Below are 14837 nucleotides of genomic sequence, written 5' to 3' on the forward strand. Positions count from 1 at the left end.
AGAAGCAGGCTCCATGCAAGGAGCCCGATGTGGGACTCGATCCCAGGAATCCCGGATCGCACCCTGAGCCAAAGGCAGACGCTCAAACGCTGAGCCACCCAGGCATTCCTAGATGATTATATTTAAATCTGTTTCACTGTGTTCAAATCCAACACCATATTTTTCATGCACAATGACTTTACCTGTGAGTTTGTTATTTCAAGTCATCTTTTATGTAACTGGACTATATCCTCAATAAACTCTATGCATGCATAATTTATATGCAGTAAAATACACACATTTTAAGTGTATAGTTTAATGAGTTTTGACAAATGTATACAATTGGGTAACCACCACTGTAATCAAGATACAGAATGTTTCAATTACTCTACAAGGATCTGTAGCTCTATGAAGTCAAACTCTATCCTGAACCCCAAAGTATACGTTGATCTCCTTCTTGTCACAATAGATTAATTCTGTCTCTTTTAGAATTTGGTAAAATTAGAATCATACAGTGTGCTCTTCTGTATCTGGTTTCTTTTGCACAACGTAGTATTTCTGCAATTCAACCATGTTGTGTGTATTGGTAGTACTATCATTATTGTTTAAATTGTCAAGTAGATGTTCAACACATTTTCATAGTTTCAGATTTATTCTGTAAATATCTATTTAAATACTTTGCCTGTGTTTAAAGTGTGTTGTTTGTATTTTTATCAATTGGTGGAAGTTCTGTATATATTCTGAATCACAGAACATGACACAGATATGTGTTGTAAATATTTTCTTGGGTGTATATTTCCCATTCATGTACTTAACAGTATTTTTGGAAGAGAACAGTTTTGGTAGACAAGTCTTCCCAGGTTTCTCACATTTCTACATTTATTGTGATCAAGTTGCTATAACTGAATTTTTCTCTGGACTGTGTTTTAATGGATGTTTGTATAGCACTCAGCCTTGAAAGAAGGAGATGGTGTCTCCCTCCAGAGCAAAGGACAGGCATACTGACCGTCCAGTATAAAAAAGATAATATTTCCTTCTGGTGCAAAGGGCAGTCAATCATACTGCACATCATAAAAGATTTGAGTTCTTTAAGCTCGGGGTTCCTCCTCTACAGCACCACTCACTGCATGTTCAGGCGTCCATCTGCGTCCATCTGCCACATCCCGGTGGGATTTGGGGACAAAGAGAATTGGTAGAAATAGGTTAATGGTAATACTACTTGCTGTGCCATGAGTAATTAAGCTCTGACTCAGGAGTCTTGCGTGACAGCATCCAGGGAACTAAGGCAGGCTAACTCATTGGTTTGCAAGTTGGATGAAATGTCAGTTCTTTCACTATTCTTGGCAAAAGATATTTTTAATTTTGATGAAATATATTTTGTAATTTTTCCTTTTATCATTCATGCTTTTTGTTTGTTCTGTTAGAGAAACCTGTCCAAAATCACTAAGGTTTTCTTCTAAAATTTTGTAATTTAGGTTTTATGTTTAGGTCTAAGATCCAGCCCAAGTCAATTTTCATGTATGTTATAAAGTATGAGTTGTTTCATTTAAAAAAAATATTCAAACCTCATTGTTCTAGTACCGTTTTGTAAAAATGACTCTTTTTCTCTGAGTAATCTGGACAGCTTTGTAATAATCAAAGGACCATGGATACATGGGTTTATTTTTAGATTCTCTACATTCTTTTGGTCTATATATATCTACTTATGTACTACAGCTCCATCATGCTTGATATCAGGAAGCTTAATTCCTCCAACTTCAAAATTAAAAAATTAATTTGTTTCTTCTAGGTCTTTGCTCTTTCATATACATTTTTAAATCATCTTAACAATTTCTACAAAAGTCTTGCTGTGGTCTCTTTGGGATTGCATCAAATCTGTCAATTTGTGGAAAACTGAATTGAAATACTTAGTTTTCCCATCCACTAACAAACATCTATTTATTTCAGTTTTCTTGATTTTTCTCACCAAAGTTTAGTAATTTTCAGTTATACCTCTTTCAATTATTTTGTTAAATTTATTCCTAAGTATCTCATGCTTTGGGATGATATTGTAAATGGCACCATTTTATACAATTTTCTTTATTATTTATTTATAGCATAGAGAAATATGATTGATTGTTGTATCTTGATTTGGGTCCTACTGTACTGCTGATTATTTCACTCATTTGCTCTGGTAGCCTTATGTAGATTCCTTAGTATTTTTTATGTAGATGATCATGTTATCTGTGAATGAAGAAATATTTACTTCATTACCCATCTCTATGCCCTTTTATTTCCTTTTCTGACTTTTTTACACTGTATGGATTTCTTTGTAGAAGGATATTTAATTAGAAATTTAATTTTGATAATAAATATAGGACTCTCTGGCTTCAGGAGACTGTTTTGTAAATTTGTGTTTTCCTTAGAAAAGTCCTCAACCGATTTGACTTTTCTGTTCCTTTTTGTGTTTATTTTGTGATTTGTGCTTTTCAAGGAGCTTGTTCATCTAGGTTATTCAGACTATTGGCATACATTTTTAAAGCAATCTCTTATTCTTTTAATGATTGCTATATCTTTAGCCATTTCTCTTCTTTTATTCCTGATATTGGTAACCTTATCTTTTTGTTTTCTTATTGTTCAATTCAGCTACAGCCTTAGCAATTTTATTACTCTCCAGATAATAGATTTTTTTCATTAATTTTATTTATTTTTTCTGTGTTTTTTTTATTTCTGTTCTTATTTTTACTAACATTAGGTTTAATATTGCTCTTCTTTTTATAGTTTCATAATGAAGAATCTTTGATAATGATTTTAGAATTTTTTTCTCATATGAGAATTTAAAGCTATAAATTTTCTTATAAATAACTGCTTTAGTTGCATCTCATAAATTTTATTATGTTTTATTTTCATTTTCTTTTAGTTCACATTTTCTGTTTTCTGTTGTGATTTTGGGGGGCCCATATTTATTTAGATCTGTGTTATTTAGTTTATAAGTATTTCATACACATTCCAGGTATTTTTCCATTATTGACTTAATTTAATTCTGCTGTAGATAAAGAATATGATACATATTTATAGTGACCTTCTTTTATGGTACATTTCATTTATACTTGAAAAAATATGTATTCTGTGGTTATGGCATAGGAGTATACTATAAATGTCAATGAGGTCAACTTGGTTTACAATGTTATGCATATCTTTTATACCTTACTGCCTTTGTCTTTATTTGTTCTATCAGTTACTATTAATTGTTCTATCAATTTGTTCTACAGTTGCTAAGAAAGTCATGTCAAAATCTCTTAACTCTTACTGTGGATTTGTCTATTTTTCTCTATAGTTCTGTCATTTTTGTGTTTCATGTACTTGGATTTATCATTTCTGGTAGTCTTCATTTCTTGGTGTATATTCAAGTTTCCATCTGGAATTGAATTTGTTCTGCTCTACAAACTTTTAAAAATATTTCTTATAGTGCAGGCCCTCTGGTAACTAATTCTCTCAGCTTTCGTTTGTCTAAAATAAAGTCTTTAGCTGGTCTTCATTTTGGAAGAGAATTTTGCTGGGTGTCGAATTTCAGGTTGATAGGATTTTTCTTTCAATATTTAAAATATGTCATTTCATTGTTTTCCAACTTTATTTATGGCCAGGGATCTGTGCTTATTCTTATTTCATATTGTTGAGTAAACAAAGAAGGTAAGCCCTATAGCTCACTGCCTGGAGACAGTGTTCAATCAGCAGCACACTGAGGTAAAAGTCAAGCATAGCTTAGTAGTGTTGGTGAGTAAAGGATACAGTTTAAAGTTTTCAGAGGTCAAGGGAGCTACAGTCTTCAGGACATAATACTGAAGAAAATGGAGCAATCATGGAAGAGTTCTGTTGCTCTGCAGAATCTTCCCATTTTTTGACTAAATACTGATCTGTGCATGCACAAGAGGAAAGTATTGACTCTGACAAAGAACTGTCAGCCAATGTGGACATAACAACTCCTGGAGCTCACAGGGAGGTGGGAACACATCATGTTCTAATAGCCTGAAATCAAATGTCCTCCTAATGAATGAGGTCCTAATGAATGAGGAATCAGAGTTCTCAGAAGTGCATTGCCTCTGCAGTAGAGCCGAATAGCCTTTGACTAAAGGACACTGAGATTAATTAATGAACTTAAAAATCAAACCTGAAAAAAGATCAAAGTGAATCCAAGAAACTTATTTGCACCTCAAGACATGCCCTCAAATATATTTTTAAATTTTACTTTATTTGGTAAGAACACTTGACATGAGGTCTACCCTCTAAATTCATTTTCAAGTGTACAACACATTATTGTTGACCATAGGTGCAATGTTGGAAAGCAGGTGTCTACAGTTTACTCATCTTGCTTAACTGAAACTTTAGGCACGTTGATTAGTAACTCCCCATTTCCCCCTCTTCCTAGCTCTTGGCAACTACCATTCTATTCTTTGATCTTATGAATTTGACTATTTCAGATACTTCATATAAGTGAAATCGTGCAGTTTGTCTTTTTGTGATTTGCTTATTTTACTTAGCATAATGTCCTCAAGGTTCATCCATGTTGTTGCATGTTGCAGAATTTCTTCTTTTTAAAGGCTGAATAGTATTCCATTTGTATATATACACCACCATTTCTTTTTCCATTTAACTATTGATCAACATTTAAGTTGTTCCCATATTTTGGCTACTGTGAATACTGTGTCAATGAACATGGGAGTGCTAATAACTCTTTGAGATCTTGATTTCAGTTTTTGGGATAAATACCCAGAAGTGGAATTAATGGATCATATGATAGTTCTATTTTTAATTTTTTGACAAACTGTTTTCCATAGCAACTGCATCATTTTGCATTCCCACCAACAGTGTGCAAGGGTACCAATTTCTCCACATACTTGCTAACACATTATCTTTTGTAGTTTTGTTAGGTGTAGTTTTGATAGGTGAAGTGATGGTGGTTTTGATTTGCATTTCCCTGATAATGAATGACATTGGGCATTTTTCATGTACCTGTTAGCTACATGTAGGTTTTCCATGGGAAAATGAGTATTCAAGCTATTTGATCATTTTTGAAATCAGTTTTTTAGGGTTTTTTGCCATTGAGTTGTAGGAATTCTTTATAGATTTTGGAAATCAACCTCTTATCAGATGTATGGTTTGCAAACATTTTCTTTCATCCTGTAGCTTGCTTGTTTGCTCTCTTGATTATTCCTTAATGAACAGAAGCTTTTTCATCTGCTATAGTCTCACTTGTTTATAGTCACTTGTTTATTGTAGCTTTGACTTGCCTTTGCTTTTGGTGTTATCCATGAAATCATTGCCAAGACCAATATCATGAGGCTTTTCCCTTATTATTTTTTAAAATATTTTATTTTTTTAAATAAATAAGTATTTATTTAAAGAGAGAGATAGAGACATAGGGGAGAAGCAGGCGGGGAGAAGCAGGCTATCCACAGGGAGCCCAATATGGGACTCCATTCCAGGACTCAGGGATCACAACCTGAGTTAAAGGCAGACACTCAACCACTGAGCCACCCAGGTGCCTCTATTTTTTTTATTTATTTATTTATTTATTTATTTATTTATTTATTTTTTAGGATGTTTAGTTTCAGGCCTTACATTTAAATCTTTAATTCATTTTGAGGTTTTTGTTATTGTTGTTTTTTTTTTATTCTGTAAGATAAGGGTCCTATTTCATTCTTTTGCATGTGGATAGTCAATTTCTTCAAGATTGTTAAAGAGACTATCCTTTCTCCATTGTGTATTTTTGCCATCTTTGTCAAAGAGCAATTAATCATGTATGTGTGGATTTATTTTTGGGATCTTTATTCTATTTCATTGGCCTATATATCTTCTTTCTCATAGTTGATTTGGCTATTTGTATTTCCATAAGAACTATAGAGTTGTTTTTTACATTACATTTTACATTTACGTTTCTTACATTTCTGTAAGAAAAATGCCATTGGCTTGCTCAGTTGGTCGAATAAGTAACTCTTGATCTTGAGGTCGTGAATTTAAGCCCTATGTTGGGTGTAGAGTTTACTTTTAAAAAATGCCATTGGGATTTTATAGGGATTGCATTGAGTCTGTAGATGTCTTTGGATAATATGGACATTTTAGAAATATTAAATCTTGCAACCCATAACATGAGATGCACATTCTTGCCATTTCTTTTCCTTTGTGCCTTATTTCAACGATACTAAGTAGTTTTCAATATACAAGTTTTTCACCTCTTTAGTTAGGTTTATTCCTAAGTATTTTAGTTTTGGTAACTGTAAATTGGCTATTGTGATATTGTTTTCCTAATTTCCTTTTCAGATAGTTCATTGTTAGTGTATAGAAATGCAACTGATTTTTATATGTTGATTTTTTTATTCAACAACTTTACTGAACCCATTTACTCTGACAGTTTTTTGATGGGGGCTTTAAGGGTCTTCAATATGTAAGATAATGTCATCTGCAAACAGGGACAATTTTACTTCTGCCTTTCTGACAGCAATGCCATTTATTTGTTTATTTAGTTTAATTCCTCTGGCTAGAGATTTCTGGTACTTAAACAAAAATGGCAAGAATGTGCATCCTTGCTTCATTCTCAATCTTAGGGAAAACACTTTAACGTTTTCACCATTGAATATGTCAGCTGTGGCCTTTTCATATATGCCTTTATTATGTTGAGATACTTTCCTAGTTTAGTGAGAGTTTTTTCATGAAAGGATGCTTTTCCCTTATTTCTTGAGATAATTGTGATTTTACACTTTATTTTGTTAATGGGATATATGGCGTTAATTGATTTCCCTATGTTGAACCATCCTTGTATCCCAGGGATAAATCCCACTTATTCAATACATGATGCTTTTAATGTGCTGATGGATTTGGTTTGCTAGTATTTTGCTGAGGGTTTTGGCATCTATATTCTTTTCTCACAGTGTCTTTGGCTTTGGTATCAGAGTAATACAGGCTTCATAAAATGAAATACTCCTTCCCCTCTAGTTCTTTAGAAGAGTTTGATAAGGATTGGTGTTAATTCTTTTTTAAATGTTTGGTAGAATTCCCCAGTGAAGCCATCTGGTTCTGGGCTTTTCTTTGTGGGAGATTTTTGATTATTGATTCCATCTCCATATTAGTTATAGATCTGTTCAGACTTTCTATATTTTGTGATTAATTCTTAGTAGATTATATATTTCTAGGAATTTATCCATTTCTTCTAGGTTATCCTATTTGTTGGTGTATTGTTCATGCTAATCTCATGATTCTTTTTATTTCTGTGACATCAGTTTTAATGCCTCTTCTTTCATTTTGATTGTTTCCATATGCAGCCTGTTAGTTCACATATTTAGTCTCATTTTATTTAAATGATACCTCATTTGTTAATTCAATGAATTTTGTTGAGACCATTGTATTTTATACATTGATGATGCAAGTATGAAAAAACAATCAGATAGGAAGTCTCCTCTTATGGATCTTAGAATTTATTAATATGGTTATGACAATGCACATGTCTTCTGGAATAAAATCAACCTATGTGAGGGCACCTGAATGGCTCAGTCTGTTATATGTCTGCCTTTGGCTCAGGTCATGATCCTGGGATTGAGCCCCATGTCAGGTTCCCTGCTCAGTGGGAAGCCTGCTTCTCCCTCTCCATCCTGCTCATGCTCTCTCTCACACACTCTCTCTGATAAATAAAATCTTTAAAAGAAAAAATGAACTTATGTCAATACTAGGTTAAATTCTCTCTATTTCCCTTGTCCAAATCCAAACTCATATAGCCCAGTTAAGGTCCCACTCCAACCACATCGCCTTCCTACTCTGCCCAATAGATGTCTCCCTTCTTCTCACATATTATTATATTATCATTCATATCAGTGTGCAGGCCTTATATCACACACTCTCAATTTAATTAATTAAATTACTATCATAGCACGTTTATTCTCTATCTTATCGTCTTTTTAAGTTTTTATTTAAATTTCAGGTATTTCACATACAGTGTTAATATTAATTTCAGGGGGGTCATTTTTTTAGCATATAGTTTTCATACTAGAATATCTCCTTTAGATCTCTCAAAGGTAAACCTGGTCAAACATTAAGGTGGTGAAAACATTTTATTCAGTAACTACTGATGGTAGGGGAAAGAACTGAGCTCCATTCCAATTTGTGCAGAGGTGACTGGATGTTTTAAAGGGAGGATGAAGGAGTAGGAAAAGGGAGTGCTCAAGCAGTGCCAGGGGAGTGAAATATGACAAAAAGTAGGTAAGAGGGTCGGTCAGTGTAAATGCAATTAGGCCATCTGTATCTCCTAGCTAGCAATTATTGAAGTTGGGATTATATCCTCCCACAGAGACTGGGAGACAAAGGTCCTATCCTTCCCAAAGTTGACATTTCAAAGGGATGGCTTCATGTTCTTGAGGAAGACAATCCTAAATTGCAGGAAATAAGTATATATCTCAAAGGGATGGGGAGGGATTTACAATTGCCAGCTTTCTTTCTTTCTTTCTTTCTTTCTTTCTTTCTTTCTTTCTTTACTTTGGGGGGAAATGTTCTAAGAAGGTGGGGTCAGGGGCCTACTGAACAGTCAATTCTTTTGACAGCCTGGAGCTTTTTCAGGCAGGAACTTAGAAAGAGTGGGTAGTCCTAGGAATGTGGCCTTAGGCTGCCAAAAGTCAGGGCTGGTTTGGAACAGTCTCAGTGTAGGAATTTGAAGAAGTAGTTATGTCCTGAGAGTTCTTTTGTGTTTCCTAAATCCCATCCTGATAGTCCTTACACAATATTACTGGCACAGAGTAGGTTGTAAGTGAATGCTGAGCAAATTCATGTAAGTATTAATAGTCCTATAAAACAGCCAAATCCTTGATGGGATGAGCACTGGGTGTTATACTATATGTTGGCAAATTGAATTAAAAAAAAATTAACAAAAAAACACCAACCAGATCCCAATCTTTTTTTTTTCTTTTTTGTTGGTATTACTGGCCTGTTCTGCTCATCACTGCACACTCAAGACCTAGTGCTAGGACTGCCTCATGCAGTTTATATACTGCACAGATATGTCTGGATGGGGGTGGGGGGGTAGGGTAACTTAAATCCAGCTTGTGCTTTACTTGCTGTGAGCCTTAACACCAGCATTCATAACCTCTAAATCACACAAATACATCATATGGGCCAGTGGCTCTCCTGTCAGTTACAATGTCTGGGTCACAGGATTCTAAATGATGCCAGGTGGAATGTTCTAACTTCTGGAGAGTTAAGATGAAAACAGTTTTAAACCAAATTTTTCAACAACGACCTTGATTTTTGCCTTGCTTAGCAACAAGTTTCATTTGCTAAGGTTCAGGTGTTTGAGCAGTAGAAAGTACAGGTGAGTCCATTATAAGGGTCTGTTTGATTTAGAGTCTACTAAAGGTCTTCAAGAGATTGGGTTTGTAGCCAGGGACCTCTCAAATATAGTCATTACTTTGGTAACCAGTGTCACAACCAACAAAGACATAGATTCCTCTCTAGGGAATTAACAGTCTTTTTGTTGATTTTGTGTTTTTTTGGATTAGGGAAGATTCATCTGTTTTAATTATCTTTTTATACCAGTTTATGCAGAGATACTTTCAAGTAGGGTCATGATTTTTTTCTTGAGCAATACTAATTTTCTTTTTTATGTTCATGGGTTGTTGTTTTTTTTCTTTAACTTTGAAAGGCTATACCTATTTTTCAACTCACTAGCTTGCCAGTGTTTGTTTCTTTCACATATTGACTTGTCCATTCCCATTAATCCATCCTCAATTTTTCTCTATCCAAAACAATCAGATCTCACACACACACATAAAAAAACTAAACATCATTTAATTATTTGCAGTGTTTATAAACTATACTTATATTAATTAGGAATAATTAATTTAAAAATGACAATGACAATAGAAAGTGATAAATTTGCTTGGATTAAGGAAATTGGTTTTTAAAGTTCTTCATGGTAGTGTAAAATATTTAATATCAGATAATAATACATTTTTATATATTCTTAGATCTTGAAAAGGATAAAACAGTTTGTATTACCCTCAACTTTACTAATACCTACCTTTTAGATTTGTGTAATTGACAGAACTGGCTTTTTTTCAGCTTTTGTCTGAAACCAAAATAGATTCAAATGTCTTCCATTAAGCATTAGAGAGCATTAAGCATTAAATTGTTGCCCACTTGTAAGAAGCAGAGATTCTTATTTGTCTGTTTCAAGACTCATCAGAGCACATTCTTCAGTTACCATGGAAACTATCTCCAGCTAAATTTGAGAGGGTCTCTGAACAGAACTGAAATGCCAACACTAATAGAAAGAGCCATGTTTTAATTCTGGAAATTATTTGCCTTTTTTTGCAGGAGGGTGGGGGGGTCGGGGGGGGAAGGGTGACTTGGATATTCATGATTCTGAAGATATACTTCAGTGGATTTTTTTTTTTTGATAGGGAAAGAAGAATAAAGAGGATTGGAAAACAAAAGGTGACAGAATTCACACTGATAAACAAATTATTTAGTTTTCAAAGTTGGGCCTTTTAGCTATGTTGGTTTTACTATCAATTTCATTAGTCATACTCAAAAGTGAATGTTATGATTCATATTAGTTTGTATTTACATGTTCTCAGATAAATAAGTGACAGTCTGTGAGATGCTTGTTTTCAGAAGTTATTTTATAAACTTTGTTATATAATATATTTACACTTTTAGTCACTATATTTAAAATATTGCAGAATGTCCAAGTTAAAGAGATAGTTACAATTTTGTTTTATTTGGTACAGTTATAGGTAATGTTACAATAAATTGAACATTTCTCCAGTAATAGAAATTCTTTTTTAAAAGTTATTTTAACTTTTTTGAGTAATGTAAAAACTAGGTACAATTATGACAACTATTTTCTTTTTACCCTCAATAGCAATATCTAAACTTTAGATGCTTGTTTATGTTTTCATAAACATATGCATTTGGAATTTATTTTTCATGATGGGAAAATTCAGAGATGTCAATGAATTGTGAAACAGAAGAGAAGGAATCTAGACATTTTCTAGAAGTTAATATAGCCCTCCGATTTTCCATTGAAGAAAACACTCCCCAGTGATTTCCTAACTTTTTCATGTCATACCTGTAGTGTGAACTCTGTTGGAACCTGAGGTTCTTAGTCTCCAATCCAGTGGTTGGCCTTTCCATGTGACTGACTTATTTTATAAATCACCTTTTGCTCTTTCTTTCTTTCTTTCTTTCTTTCTTTCTTTCTTTCTTTCTTTCTTCTTTCTTTTTCTTCTTTCTTTCTTTTGTTTAGAGGAGAGGGAGAGGGAAGAAGGAAAATCTTAAGCAGGCTCCATGCTCAGCCTGAAGCCCAAATGTGGGACTCAATCTCAGGACCTGGAGATTATGACCTGAGCCAAAATTGAGTCAGATGCTTAACAAACTGGGCCACCTAGGTACCCCTAAATCACTTTCTTCTTAGAGTTTCATTTCTTTGTTTATTTGAGGAGAGAGAGAAAGCAGAGCGAGTAAGAGAGAACATGAGGAGAGGGAGAAGCAGACTCCCCACTAATCAGGGAGCCGGATGTGGGGCTTGATCCCAGGACCCCAGGATCATGACCTGAGCCAAAAGCAGAAGTTTAACTGACTAAGCCATCCAGGTGCCCCAAATCATCTTTTTATTTGAAGACTCTCCAAATGGTAGTGTTATATATGTCTTTTAAACTAATTGAAAATCCCAAAGGTTTACTAGATTTTCTGGCCTTTCGGTCAAAAGTGAAATTTGCCTCCATAATTAGGCAATGCTTCAGTAAAAGAATGATAAACCCCTGAGTTTTCTGAATATGAGTGCTTTGGGAAACTTTGCTGTGGGTTGCACTAAATATTTTCAACAGAAACTATGTGGGAAACAATTAGAAGTTGAGGTTTGTCATGAAACATAAACGTGAATGGACATGGAAACACACATTCACTTCTTTGCTGGTGGGACCTGTCTCCATTTCAAGTGGTACACTGGGTATGATGTTTTAACCTCTCATGCTAATGCTTTTTTTGGCATGGCTAATTCAGAATTTACTATATATGCATACATCCTATTCCCATGGAATTAAACCCTGAAAATATTGTTTCTCCTGCTGAAACATAAAATGCTTTAATAAACCCTGATATAAAATAATCAAAAGTCAGAATATGGATATTATCGTCTTTAGGAAAAAATGCTAAATGTAGAGTTAGAAATCTACAATTCAAATTTTAACCGTATCACTTACTGGTTGTAAATTACAGATTCATTAAGAACCTGACAAGTGAACAGAAGCAGGAAAAGCAAGACATTTTCCCTGGGATAGGATATGTACTTCCATGACTATTTATTTGTAAAATGCTGACTGTGTTATGTAAAGGTCTAACAATTAGGGCCTTCTCATCATCAATACTGGCTACACCAGCCCAGACATTTTGATGATATTTCTTTATTTTGTCCCAGAAGCTACATCTAGGAGAGTAGCTTCTTTCTTTCTCTCTTTCTTTTGGAAACTTTATTCCTAGGTTGACTGAGTAGTCAAATACTTGGTGTTCATTAATTTGTCTAGATGGTTATTCAATAAAATTTAACATGGTAGTTATTTTGTTCCTGTTTTATGTATTTCAATTATTTAGTGTACGTTGATCCTGTGGTGATTGTATCACAAAAAGGGCAATTTATAGACTACTTGATAAGTAATAGTGTTAATTAGTTATATTAGTTCCCCCTGTATAATCTGCAGATTAAAATATATTTTTTTCCCTTGAGGATAACATTTGATAAAAAATGAGTAAATGTTGATTTTCATTAAGAAGTAGTTTTCTGGGGCACTTGGGTGACTCAGTGGTTGAGTGTCTGCCTTTGGCTCAGGTCATGATTCTGTGGTCCTGGAATCGAGTCCCACATCAGGTTCCCCACAGGGATCCTGCTTCTCCCTCTGCCTATGTCTCTGCCTCTCTCGATGTTTCTCATGAATAAATAAATAAAATATATTTTTAAAAAGAAGTGGTTTTCTTTTAAAGTGTAAAATGTTAAAAGCATTTTCTCTGCTTGAAAGCTTATGGTACATTCAATTTGTGCACCCATCACAAGGTCAAGCTGCTTAACTTTGCAGAAATTAAGCCACCTCTATTTCATCAGCATTTATGGTAGTAGCTCACAAACACTATCTTGAGCCACCTCATAATCATAAATACATGAGGGCATAAGAGGCAGCAGGGAAGAGGTGAACTCCCACCCTAAACCAATGAATCTGTGTATGATTTTTTTTCAGTGACCTGCTTTTTCTTTTTTTTTAAGATTTTATTTATTTATTTTTTTTCATGAGAGGCACAGAGAGAGAGATAAAGGCAGAGACACAGGCAGAGGGAGAAGCAGGTTCCATGTAGGGAGTCTGCGTGGGACTTGATCCCTGGTCTCCAGGATCACGCTCTGGGCTGAAGGTGGCGCTAAACCACTAAGCCACCCAGGCTGCCCTTCAGTGACCTGTTTTAATGGGTTGAAGAATATATGGAGAAGGTCTCACCTGGGGAAGCAAAAGTAAATAACTTTGGATGATTTTATTATGGCATGACTCTCATACAAATGTAGACTGTGCATCAGAGATGTATTTGACTTATTAATTAAGGGTGCCAGTAGCACAATCAGAGAAATGTCTGATTTTAGGGCGAGGCAGGAAATAGAGAAGATGAGCCTGGAGTATCTTGTAATGCCAAATTGTTTGGAAGTGCTTAAAAAAAAGGAGGGGGGAAAGAATCATAGGAGCACATGAAACGGACACATAAGCAAACTGAAAAATTTATCAATGGTCAAAGCAGCAGCAATTAAAAAATAATATTGGATTATAAAACAAAGTATAAAATGAGTATCCAAAAGTCCATACTGATAGAATTAAGTGACTGAATAAATACCTAGAGCTGAAGAGACAAATTTCCATGCAGAGTTCCAAATAATTTGTGTAGGTACTCTGCTGTTAAGAAATGGGAACAAAATAACTCAAAGAATGTTTGAGATATATACACCCATAATATACGTTATACATACATATTACATATCTATGTGTGTATATCTATCTGTGCTGTTGTGTGTACATATATACAGAAAGAGAATGAGATTGAGATTGATTTATATTAAGTCAGTGAGGAAAAAAAGGCTTGCTGAAATAAGTATACTCAGTGAGAGACAGAACTGATTAGTATCCTACAGGGCAATAAAAACTACAATCTTTTGGGTTATTTTTCCTGCCAAAGAGAAATCATTTGCACCTCTACTGGAAAAAAAATCCATATGATTGACACATAATTCACAGAACCTGCATCTAATCAAACATAACTAGTAATTCAAACAAAGGTATATCTTCTAGAGAATTAGATAATCCTTGGGTGGTCGTGTTAGACAATGTTCTGATAGGATATTGAAAGGGCATCTAGTTATGCCTTTGTCCTATTTTGAATTGGTATAATTTTCTTTAGTGATACAAGTTTCTTCCCCTAATACCTAAAAGCTGCTTTCTGTAGTTCTAACAGCATCATGCTCTACTGAAAATCCCATTTTGAACTGAATTATCCCCATTTACCATCACAGAATATGAATTTCTGCCCAAACAGAAAAATAATTTTCTTTCTGGAATTTATCTGGGGTTGTACAGAATTTTAATATCAGGGAAGTTTTTGATCTTAATAAATTTTCCCCAAACAGAGACAAAGGAATTGGCTCTATATTTATATAAATATGGCAAACAGGCTCCAAATATATCCCTATGCCATGCTGAGAAATTTTGAAAAAAAGTGAAGAACTTTACTACATAATGACATTTATAAATATTTTCAATTAGTGACGTGCCTTGAGTCTTTTGTTTTGCTTATTTACTTTATTTTCTTTTTGC

General features: G+C 34.2%; 2 long non-coding RNA genes across 2 annotated transcripts in view; one reads left to right on the forward strand and one right to left on the reverse strand.

Annotated features, from left to right (window-relative positions):
- Window positions 1-836: 836 nt before the first annotated feature.
- LOC140609533 (uncharacterized) lies at window positions 837-10165 on the reverse strand. The gene is made up of 2 exons (XR_012011340.1): window positions 10016-10165; window positions 837-1132 (listed from the first exon to the last, which is right to left on the reverse strand). It is a non-coding gene; the product is annotated as an uncharacterized lncRNA (long non-coding RNA).
- LOC140609534 (uncharacterized) overlaps window positions 9178-14837 on the forward strand; it is a 58267-nt gene continuing 52607 nt past the window's right edge. The window contains exons 1-2 of the long non-coding RNA XR_012011341.1: window positions 9178-9307; window positions 10398-10431. This is a non-coding gene — a long non-coding RNA (uncharacterized lncRNA). The remainder of the gene's footprint in view (window positions 9308-10397; window positions 10432-14837) is intronic.

Source organism: Canis lupus, chromosome 18 (assembly GCF_048164855.1).
Source record: "Canis lupus baileyi chromosome 18, mCanLup2.hap1, whole genome shotgun sequence".
In the NCBI taxonomy this organism is placed as follows: Eukaryota; Metazoa; Chordata; class Mammalia; order Carnivora; family Canidae; genus Canis; species Canis lupus.